This window comes from Myotis davidii, unplaced genomic scaffold (genome assembly GCF_000327345.1).
Source record: "Myotis davidii unplaced genomic scaffold, ASM32734v1 scaffold892, whole genome shotgun sequence".
Lineage (NCBI taxonomy): Eukaryota > Metazoa > Chordata > Mammalia > Chiroptera > Vespertilionidae > Myotis > Myotis davidii.
The window spans coordinates 1,082,835-1,091,776 of NW_006284341.1; the positions used below are offsets into that span (position 1 = coordinate 1,082,835).

The following is an 8,942-nucleotide window of genomic DNA, read 5'->3' on the forward strand; positions in this document are numbered from 1 at the left end:
GAAGATGCGAGAACAGGTCCCAATCCCTATGGTTTTTCCGTGGGAATTGCTGACACGTGCAGCTATTGTTGGGCATTTTGCTGTTTTCTTCTTCCTCCTCGTGTGTGTGTGTGTGTGTGTGTGTGTGTGTGTGTGTGTGTGTGTGTGTGTGTGTGTGTAAGTTTTCTGTCTATTAGATTGCTGTAGAACTTGCTACACTAATCGAAGAAAAAGGTGACCGACCAGTACTTGGAAAATGTAGCCTTGTACAAAGAGCCTGTAGGCTTAGAGTCATTCAAGGATTCCAGCTCTGACAAGGAGCCAACAGAAGCTCAAAGTTTGGACGCATTCTGTTAAAACTGCGCAGTCACAAACCTTAATTTGAGGATAAAATTCTCTTTCTAGAAAAAAGAGTTAAAGGAAGAGAAATCTGAATATTCTGAACAAGATGAATTGATGGTGGATATTTCAAAAAGGGTACAGTCCTTAGAAGACGAATAGAAATTACTCAAACTGAAGCCAAAAAAAACCTTCAAAATAAAATATTTCAAGTGAGTGAAGAATAACTTAAGATAGCCCTGGCCAGTTTGGCTCAGTGGTTAGAGTGTCAGCCCTCAGACCCAAGGGTCGTGGGTTTGATGCCCAGTCAAGAGCACATACCTCAGTTGCAGGTTCGATCCCCAGCCCTGGTAGGGGTGCATGGGGGAGGCAACCAATCCACGTGTCTCTACCCCTCCTCCCTCCCTTTCATTTGTCCCTCCTTCCTCCCTTCCACTCTCTCTAGAAATCAATGGAAAAAATATCCTCGGATGAGGATTAAAAAAAAAAGAAGAATGACTTAAGATAGATATAAAAGATGCATTGAGTGAAAATTCCCAACTTCAAGAAATCCAGAAACAGCTTTTACAAGAAGCTGAAGAATGGAAGAACAATAATGTTTGAACACTCTAAAATACATGCAAAATAAGTTCTTTGTGATAAAGAAAAATAGATCAAGTCTTTGAACACTTGCTAAAGATGTAAGATGGGCTGTTGCGCTTGCAGAAGACCTAATGGATGATAACTTGGACTTGAAAATGAAGCGTGATTCAGAGAATGATTCAGCGCTTTTCCGTAATCAACCAAAAGGAGCTCTGAAGAAGCTGATTCATGCTGTTACCTTAAAGGCTTCTGTATAAACCCTAGAAGGTGAAAGAAATCAAATATACGCTCAAGTAACTGAAGTAGTTAAAACAAAGGAAGAGCTTATAGGTTGTATTAAAAACCTCCAGACTGAGCAAGCAACTTTGCAGTCAGTAAATGAACATCTTGCAAACGAAAATTAAAAGCTTCAGCACAAATTAATGACTGGACTGTATCAAGAAAATGAAATATTTCACAGGAAATTAAAAGTAGGAGAAAATTACTGGTTAGAGGAAAAAGAAAAACTTCTAAAGCAGATGAAAAGACCAGCCACGCATGGGAAGAGCTGAGACGGACAGAAGTGAGCCAAAGACCTTGAAGAATTGGAGCCAACCCTTCATTCTTATCAAGAGCAGATTATTTCCCACAAGATAAAGGCACTGATAATTGGTTAGTGGTTTGGACTGAAAGAAACCTTCGTGACTTAAAGACAGGAAATTTTTTTTAAAAAATATTTTTATTGTTTAAGGTATTACATATGTCTCCTTTTCCCCCGATTGACCCCTCCCCCAGCCACTCCCACCCTGAGGGCAACCCCCACTGCCCTGGTGTCTGTGTCCATTGGTAATGCTAATGTGCATGCATACAAGTCCTTCGGTTGATCTCACCCTTCCCCCCTTTGTCTCTGGATCTATTTTTGTTCATCAGTTTATGTTGATCATTATATCTCACATATGAGGAGATCATGTGATATTTATCTTTCTCTTAGCATAATGCTGTCCAGTTCCATCCATGCTGTTGCAAATGGTAAAAGTTCCTTCTTTTTTATAGCAGTGTAGATTCCCTTGTGTAGATGTACCACTGTTTTTTAATCCGCTCATCTGCTGATTGGCACTTCGGCTTATCCCAAGAAACCAGAAACACCAATCAGAAAGGATATATGCACCCCTATGTTCATAGCAGCACAGTGTACAATAGCTAAGATTTGGAAATAGCCTAAGACAGGAAATTCTTACCTCAGGCAAAAATGAACTGAAACAGAGCTTAAATTTGAACGTTCAGAAAAAGATCCGTATGCCCTTGGCATTCTAAATACAGCATTTGGCAGAGACCATTCCCCATAAGAGCCCTCATTAGGTGAACCTTCATGTGAAACCAGAACTTTTCTCTCTCCTCCCACATTGTTGGAGGATCCACTCAGATTCTCACCTTTGCTTCGAGGTGGAGGAGGAAGAGGCTAAAGAGGCCCAGGGAATCCTCAGAATCATTAGGTTACTAATGAGAGAAGAGATTCAACAAAGCAGACGTGAGTTCCCATCTGTGTTGATTCCGCCATCAAATGAGCCTATACTGAATGAACATCCAGAACCACAAGAAACATGACAATATTTTTGGTCTCTCTTCAAAAATAATTTTGATTTTCTCTCATTTGCAGTAATTGCAGTTACTTAAGTGATTGTGCTTATGCTTAAATTGGAACTTAATGAATTTATATTCTTAGGATAGTATTTTATAAATAAAGATGACTTAAATATGGAAAAAATTAAATAAAACATTCAAAGAGTACTTAAATTTATTAAATGACATTTTATTTATTTTTTTTAAAATATATTTTATTGATTTTTTACAGAGAGGAAGGGAGAGGGATAGAGAGTTAGAAACATTGATGAAAGAGAAACATCGATCAGCTGCCTCCTGCACACCTCCCACTGGGGATGTAACCGCAACCAAGGTACATGCCCTTGACCGGAATCGAACCTGGGACCTTTCAGTCCGCAGGCCGATGCTCTATCCACTGAGCCAAATTGGTTAGGGCTTAAATGACATTTTAACCCATAGAGATAACTTTAATTCAGGAAAGGTAAAGTTAGTGGACAACAAGCAAAAACAAACCATACTATTCCTTAGCTAAGGTGGGAAATAACTTATTTCCATGTTAACAAAGGTTAATACCTAATCAGAGAAAAATACTCACCCTATATAATAAAAGGCTAATATGCAAATTGATTGAACTGCGGAACGACCGGTCGCTATGACACTCACTGACCACCAGAGGGCAGATGCTCAGCACAGGAGCTGCCCCCTAGTGGTCAGTGCACTCCATGGGGGAGCGCCGCTCAGCCAGAAGCCGGACTCAGCCTGGCCTGTGGGGAATTGGGCCGAAACCAGCTCTTCGACATCCCCCAAGGGCTCCCAGACTGTGAGAGGGCACAGGCTGGGCTGAGGGACCCCACTCCCCCCCCCCCCCGCCCAGTGCACAAATTTTGTGCACCGGACCTCTAGTTATGATAAAAGCAGATTTATCATGAAAAAGCACTTGGTAGATAATATAAGAAAAATTTTAGTCCATTACCATAATTTACACAAAATGCCACGTTAATTGGCTATGAATAAAGGGCATTCCTTTGAACATTTTAGAAGACAAAGCAATTTGAAGGGAACTTCCTTTACATAATGAATAATCTATATAAGTCATACATAAAACCAAGCAATTATAAGTGTCTGGATTTCACAGTGAAGATAGACAGAAGACATGGTTGCCCCTTGTCCTTTTCTTTTTCTAAACATTTTTATTGGTTTCAGAGAGGAAGGGAGAGGGAGAGAGATGGAAACATCAATGTTTGGGAAGTAATTAGGCTTAGATGCAGTCATGACAGTGGGACCCCATGATGGGATTAATGCCCTTATAAGAGACACCAGAGTTCCCTGCTCTCTCCTCTCCCCTCTCCCCTCTCTCTTCTCCCCTCTCTCCTCTCCCCTCTCCCCTGTCCCCTCTCCTCTCTCCCCTTTCCCCTCTCTCCTCTCTCGCTCTTCATGTGAGAGGAGGTCATTATGAGCAGACAGCAAATGGCAGCTGCCTAAAAACCAAGAGAAGAGGCCTCAGGGGAAACCTACCTTTCCAGCACCTTGATCTTGTGCTTCCCATCTTCCAGAACGGAGAAATAAAATTCTGTTATTTTAGTCATCCAGTCTACGGTATTTTGTAATTACCTGAGCTGACTAAAACACTCAAATTTAGAAGTGAAGGAACAAGGTTTGGACTTGGGTCTGCCTATTCTATTACTTCAAGTATCCAATCTATTTGCTCATCTACATTAAATGTCCATATAGGGAGGGTACATAGAGAAACGAGTTGGTTCAGTGCTCCTCGGCTGTGAAAGACAATGTTTCTAATGAGCTCAGTCTGCAGATGGATCACTCTTGCTAAGAACAAAATCAATGAGTGAAGTAGGTTGTTTAGGAAGACACTGATGTAATGCAATGAATTTTTCACTAACCTTCAGACATTGGTAATTTTACAGCACTTTATACATGACAGACAATCACAAAAAATAAGTTAAGTGGCCATTATTTGATGGAACTTAGCATTCAAAACTTTAAAACCATAGAAATGTGAATTTCATATAAATATGAAGATTGTATTAGAAAATGGGAAGATTGAGAAAATGGGAAGGTGCTGGGGTTACATATCTGGTCTGTGATATAATTCATGTCTAACATGAAATAGTCAACTTTTAAGAAGGACTTGTTGACACCAATTGTTCTGTCAGTGTAAACAGCTATAGAGACCTGAGAGAATGTTCCATTTTATCCCATGCATTATGCATGCACAACATACATAATGCAACTGACTGCTCTGCCTGACTCTGGCCTCTGTCTTTCCTTCTTCTTAACATAACCTTAATGTTGTTCAAGTATGGCCCACCCCCACAAAGCTGTGTGCTTAAGAGATGCTGCTGCCTCATCACCCACCACACCCCAGGGGTGAATTGCAGTTAGTCAAGGCAAGTGGTCTTATTTCCTTTGATGGTAATTGGTTTGCCAGGAAATGACTCTGCGAGCCAGTTCTGGCCAGGAGACCGGAAGATACCAATTGAGTTAAGGATGTGAATGCCAGTCCTGCTTCCAATGCCATTCTGCCTCACATCAGAAGTAATCACAGGTTTTGACATCAATCAAATTCGTAAGATACAATAGACTTTATTCTAATACTTCATGTATTAATCTTAGAGAGGGATACAGGACAGGCAAACTGAGTGTACAGTTTCGTCATGTCATCAGGAGGCTCAGGGGCTACCCAGGTATACTGGCTTCTTGGCCCGCCTGACCCACCCGTGGCCTGTACAGGTGCTAAGGAAGATGGGGTGCACGGATGCACTTGCCAGGAGTCTCTGCAGTGTTTATCCGAGGGCCAGCTCACCGCTCTCTGTGCAGGTGCAGTTCCGCAGATGGGGGATTTCGGAGCAGATAAGGCAATCAGCTTCCAGCACAAAGCATTCTTCTCTAGCCGCACATGGTAGTTGCCAAGGAAACAGTGCTGCGAGAAGGCAGCTCCAAGGTCACCTTCTCAGAGAGGTGTAAATCGGTTTGGAGACCCAGGCCTGATGTTACTCCCTTTTCACAGGAAAAACTTCGCTGGGGCTTCAAGGAACGGTTTCCAGTCTCTTAAGAAGGGAAGCAAAAAAAAAAAAAAAAAAGCAAGTCTTGTTCCTCCAGACATTTTTGTATCTGAAATGGATGCTTGGACTATATCTTCCTGGTGCCTTTAGTTTCCCAAGCTCCACTGTAAGACATCTATTTTCACAATTTCTCTACTTTCCTCAAACCTCTTCCCCAGTGCTGTCAATTGATTTCTTGCTTCCTACTTAACTAAGAAAATAGGAGCAATCAGAGAACGTCTACACTTTCCCACCATCACATACCAAAAACTGTTTCCTTTTCTACCCATATCCTCCACTCCCCTCTTCTTACTACGGACATATTGTCCACACTCCACTACCTGTGCTTTAGCTCTTATGCCCACTCATCCATTTAAGGACATCACTTTAGCATCTGTAAACCCCCCTCTTCCCTAGTTGATCATCCATCAGCATATCTTTAGTATTTCCTTTTCTTTTTATCCTCACCCAAAGATATGCTTTGGTTTTTTTTTTAGAGAGGATGGGAGACAGGGAGAGAGAGAGAGAGAGATATTGGTTGTCTCCCTCACGCGCCCTGACCAGGGAGCAAACCTGCAGTGTAGTTTTGTGCCTTGACCAGGAATTGAATCCACAACCTTTTGGTGTATGGGGTGACGTTCCACCAACTGAGCCATAGATAGGGTTGTATTTCCTACCTTAAAAATCTCCCACATCCTACTCCAGCTATGGCCCATTTTTCTACTCCCCATTATAGCAAAACACCCCAAAGGAGTTTTCTATACTGTTGTCTCCAATTATTCGAGTCTTACTATTATTCTTGTTTTATTTTGAGGAAACATTTATTAAAGCTGGGGACAGTGAAACAAGGAAGGGCTTAGCAAAGAAGCAACAGGAGAGCCTAGACGGGGCTGCTAGCTCACTGGGAAGCAGAGGAAACAGGAATCAGGGAATTAGTCCGGGAAGAGCTGCACTACCCATTGCTCCCCTGGTGGCAAGTCTCCGGGGGTCCCTTAGAGTTTAGGAGATGCATGCCTGTGGAGGAAGAACATGCCTGGTCATAATTTTCTGAATGGAGTTTTCTATTACTTATAACCCAAGTTATCTTAAACATTATAACTTCATAAACTCGGCAATATTTTTTCCATTGGATACTGGTTATTACTATGACTCAAGATTATTAAATTGGGAGCGAGAGAGTTTCAATATGAGAAATCTGTCACTGAAATAGCAACATGTTGGAATACCTTTCAAATATGACCTGATTAAAGAAATGCTCATATCTAAATGTGAGCAAGGATGTTACTTCTTCAATTTAATATCTGCATATTTTCTCATAACTGAGTTATTTACTTATCTTAACCTGGGACATTAGAGATTATAGTTCAAGACAAATTAAAAAAGAACATTATCTTTGAAATCCAACTATATACTTTGTCAATCCTTTGAACACTAAATGCTTTTTAAATATTTATCAACAAGAAAAATACTAATTGTACAAAATTAGAACATTTAAGTTATTTAGATACTAGTGGTGTATTCAATGAGGTATTTTTAAATGAGGTTCAAAATCCTATTTTTTTATTATACATCTTTTTTATTATATGCATTTATTATATAACTAATAGCTGCTTTAGTTCATAAGCAATCTCAATTGCATAATGTTACAATTTCTCTTAAAAAATAAACCTGAAATTTTATGACGTTTTCTATGCATGAGCATATTGAACTGTGGCAATAGCTTGCTGCGGTCAGTAGGGCAAAACCAAGTCTTCTGTGTGTGTGTGTGTGTGTGTGTGTGTGTGTGTGTGTTTCAAAGAGATGGGGAATAGTAAAGTGCTTATGATAAAAACTGGGTTATGAAAAAGGCTCTAAAAGGCCGTAGCAATGCAAGCGAAGCTCACAATTCTAAATTTAAACAGACACAAAAGATCTTGTCTTTGGGAGTCCAAAGTACAACTGCACAGATACAGAATGGCGTAACAATAGCACTTGTAGAAAACAGGCAAGGCGGTGAGTGGGCAGTTACACTGTCTCCTAAAAAGGATGCTAACATCTTGGACTGAATGGAAAATGTAGTTTTTGTGCTTGACCAGCATTTCCTGAGCATTGCACCTGCCTTGCTTTGCACAGAGTAAGCAGCTGTCAGACAAGGGAAGTACTTAGACGGTGGAGGTGGTTGTTCTTTCCACTCAATTTGGGCACTGCCTACATAAGAGTTTCTCCAGGGAACCGGAGGGAACACTTGAAGGAGCAGGGAAGACTGCCTGGGCGCGGCCTCAGGGGATACGGTTTGCTGTTTAAGGCTGCATGAACCTGAAGACTCCAACTATGATCAGTGAACAGAACCACAGGAAAATAGATTGCATTCCAATACATAGGCAGAAATTTGTCATGGTAAAAACTACCAAAATTGGAAGAGCCATGAGAAAGGAAAAGGAGCTAAGCACTATGTATTATACTGTGTGTGAGTTACTTATTGCTGCATAATAAGTTACCCCCAAACTCAGCGGCTTAAAACAACACACACTTATCACCTCCCAGTGTCCATGGGTCAGGGATCCAGGTGCGGCTTTGCTGGGCTTTCGGCTTCAGGGTTTCTCACTGCTGCAATCAAGGGGTCCACCAGGGCTGTAGTCATTTCAGGACTCACCTGGGGCGGAACCACTTCCAAGCTCACTTAACAGTTGGGCAGGACTTTTCCTGGACTATTGTACCCAGGGCCTCAGTTCTTAGCTGGCTGTGGTTTGGAGGCAGCCCTCTCCATCAGAGCAAGTACTTGAGAAGATACAGGGAAAGAATACCAGCAAAACAGACGAAAATGGACAGACATGAGAACTTTTTAGGGATTCAATCTAAATTGAGATAGGTATTAAGGATGAGTCCAAGATTTATTGTGAGTGCAACTGGATAGAAGGATGGTGCCAATTCACATGAGATCAGCATACAAGAGAACTGGGTTTAGGGAGGTGAGGAACATGAATTGGGTTTTTAACATATTATATTGAAGTCCCTTTGTGATACCAACTGGGAGACAATGAAGTGGATATGAAACTCAGAGAACTGGCCCGAAGATTTAAATTTGTGACACTCTCTAGGTTGTGATCTGAGCTCATACTGTTATGTTATTGACCTCCTAGAGGCCAATGCACGAAAATTCAAGCAAGAGTAGGCCTTCCTTCCCCCAGCTGCCAACACTGGCTTCCCTTCAGCACCTGGGACCCAGGCTTCCCTCCTCCAGCCACCCACAGGCTCCCGGGATCTGGGCTGGTTTCCCTCCAGCCCCAGCCTCCTCAGGAAGTATGTCTGGAATGACATCTGGAAGACATCTAGTCTAATTAGCATATTACCCTTTTATTATTATAAACTAGAGGCCCGATGCACAAAAATTTGTGACTGGGGCGGGGGCGGGGGGGGGGGGAA

General features: G+C 41.7%; 1 pseudogene; it reads left to right on the forward strand.

Moving 5' to 3' along the window:
* Positions 1–1,014: 1,014 nt before the first annotated feature.
* LOC102757090 lies at positions 1,015–1,609 on the forward strand (annotated as a pseudogene).
* The last annotated feature ends 7,333 nt before the right edge of the window (positions 1,610–8,942 follow it).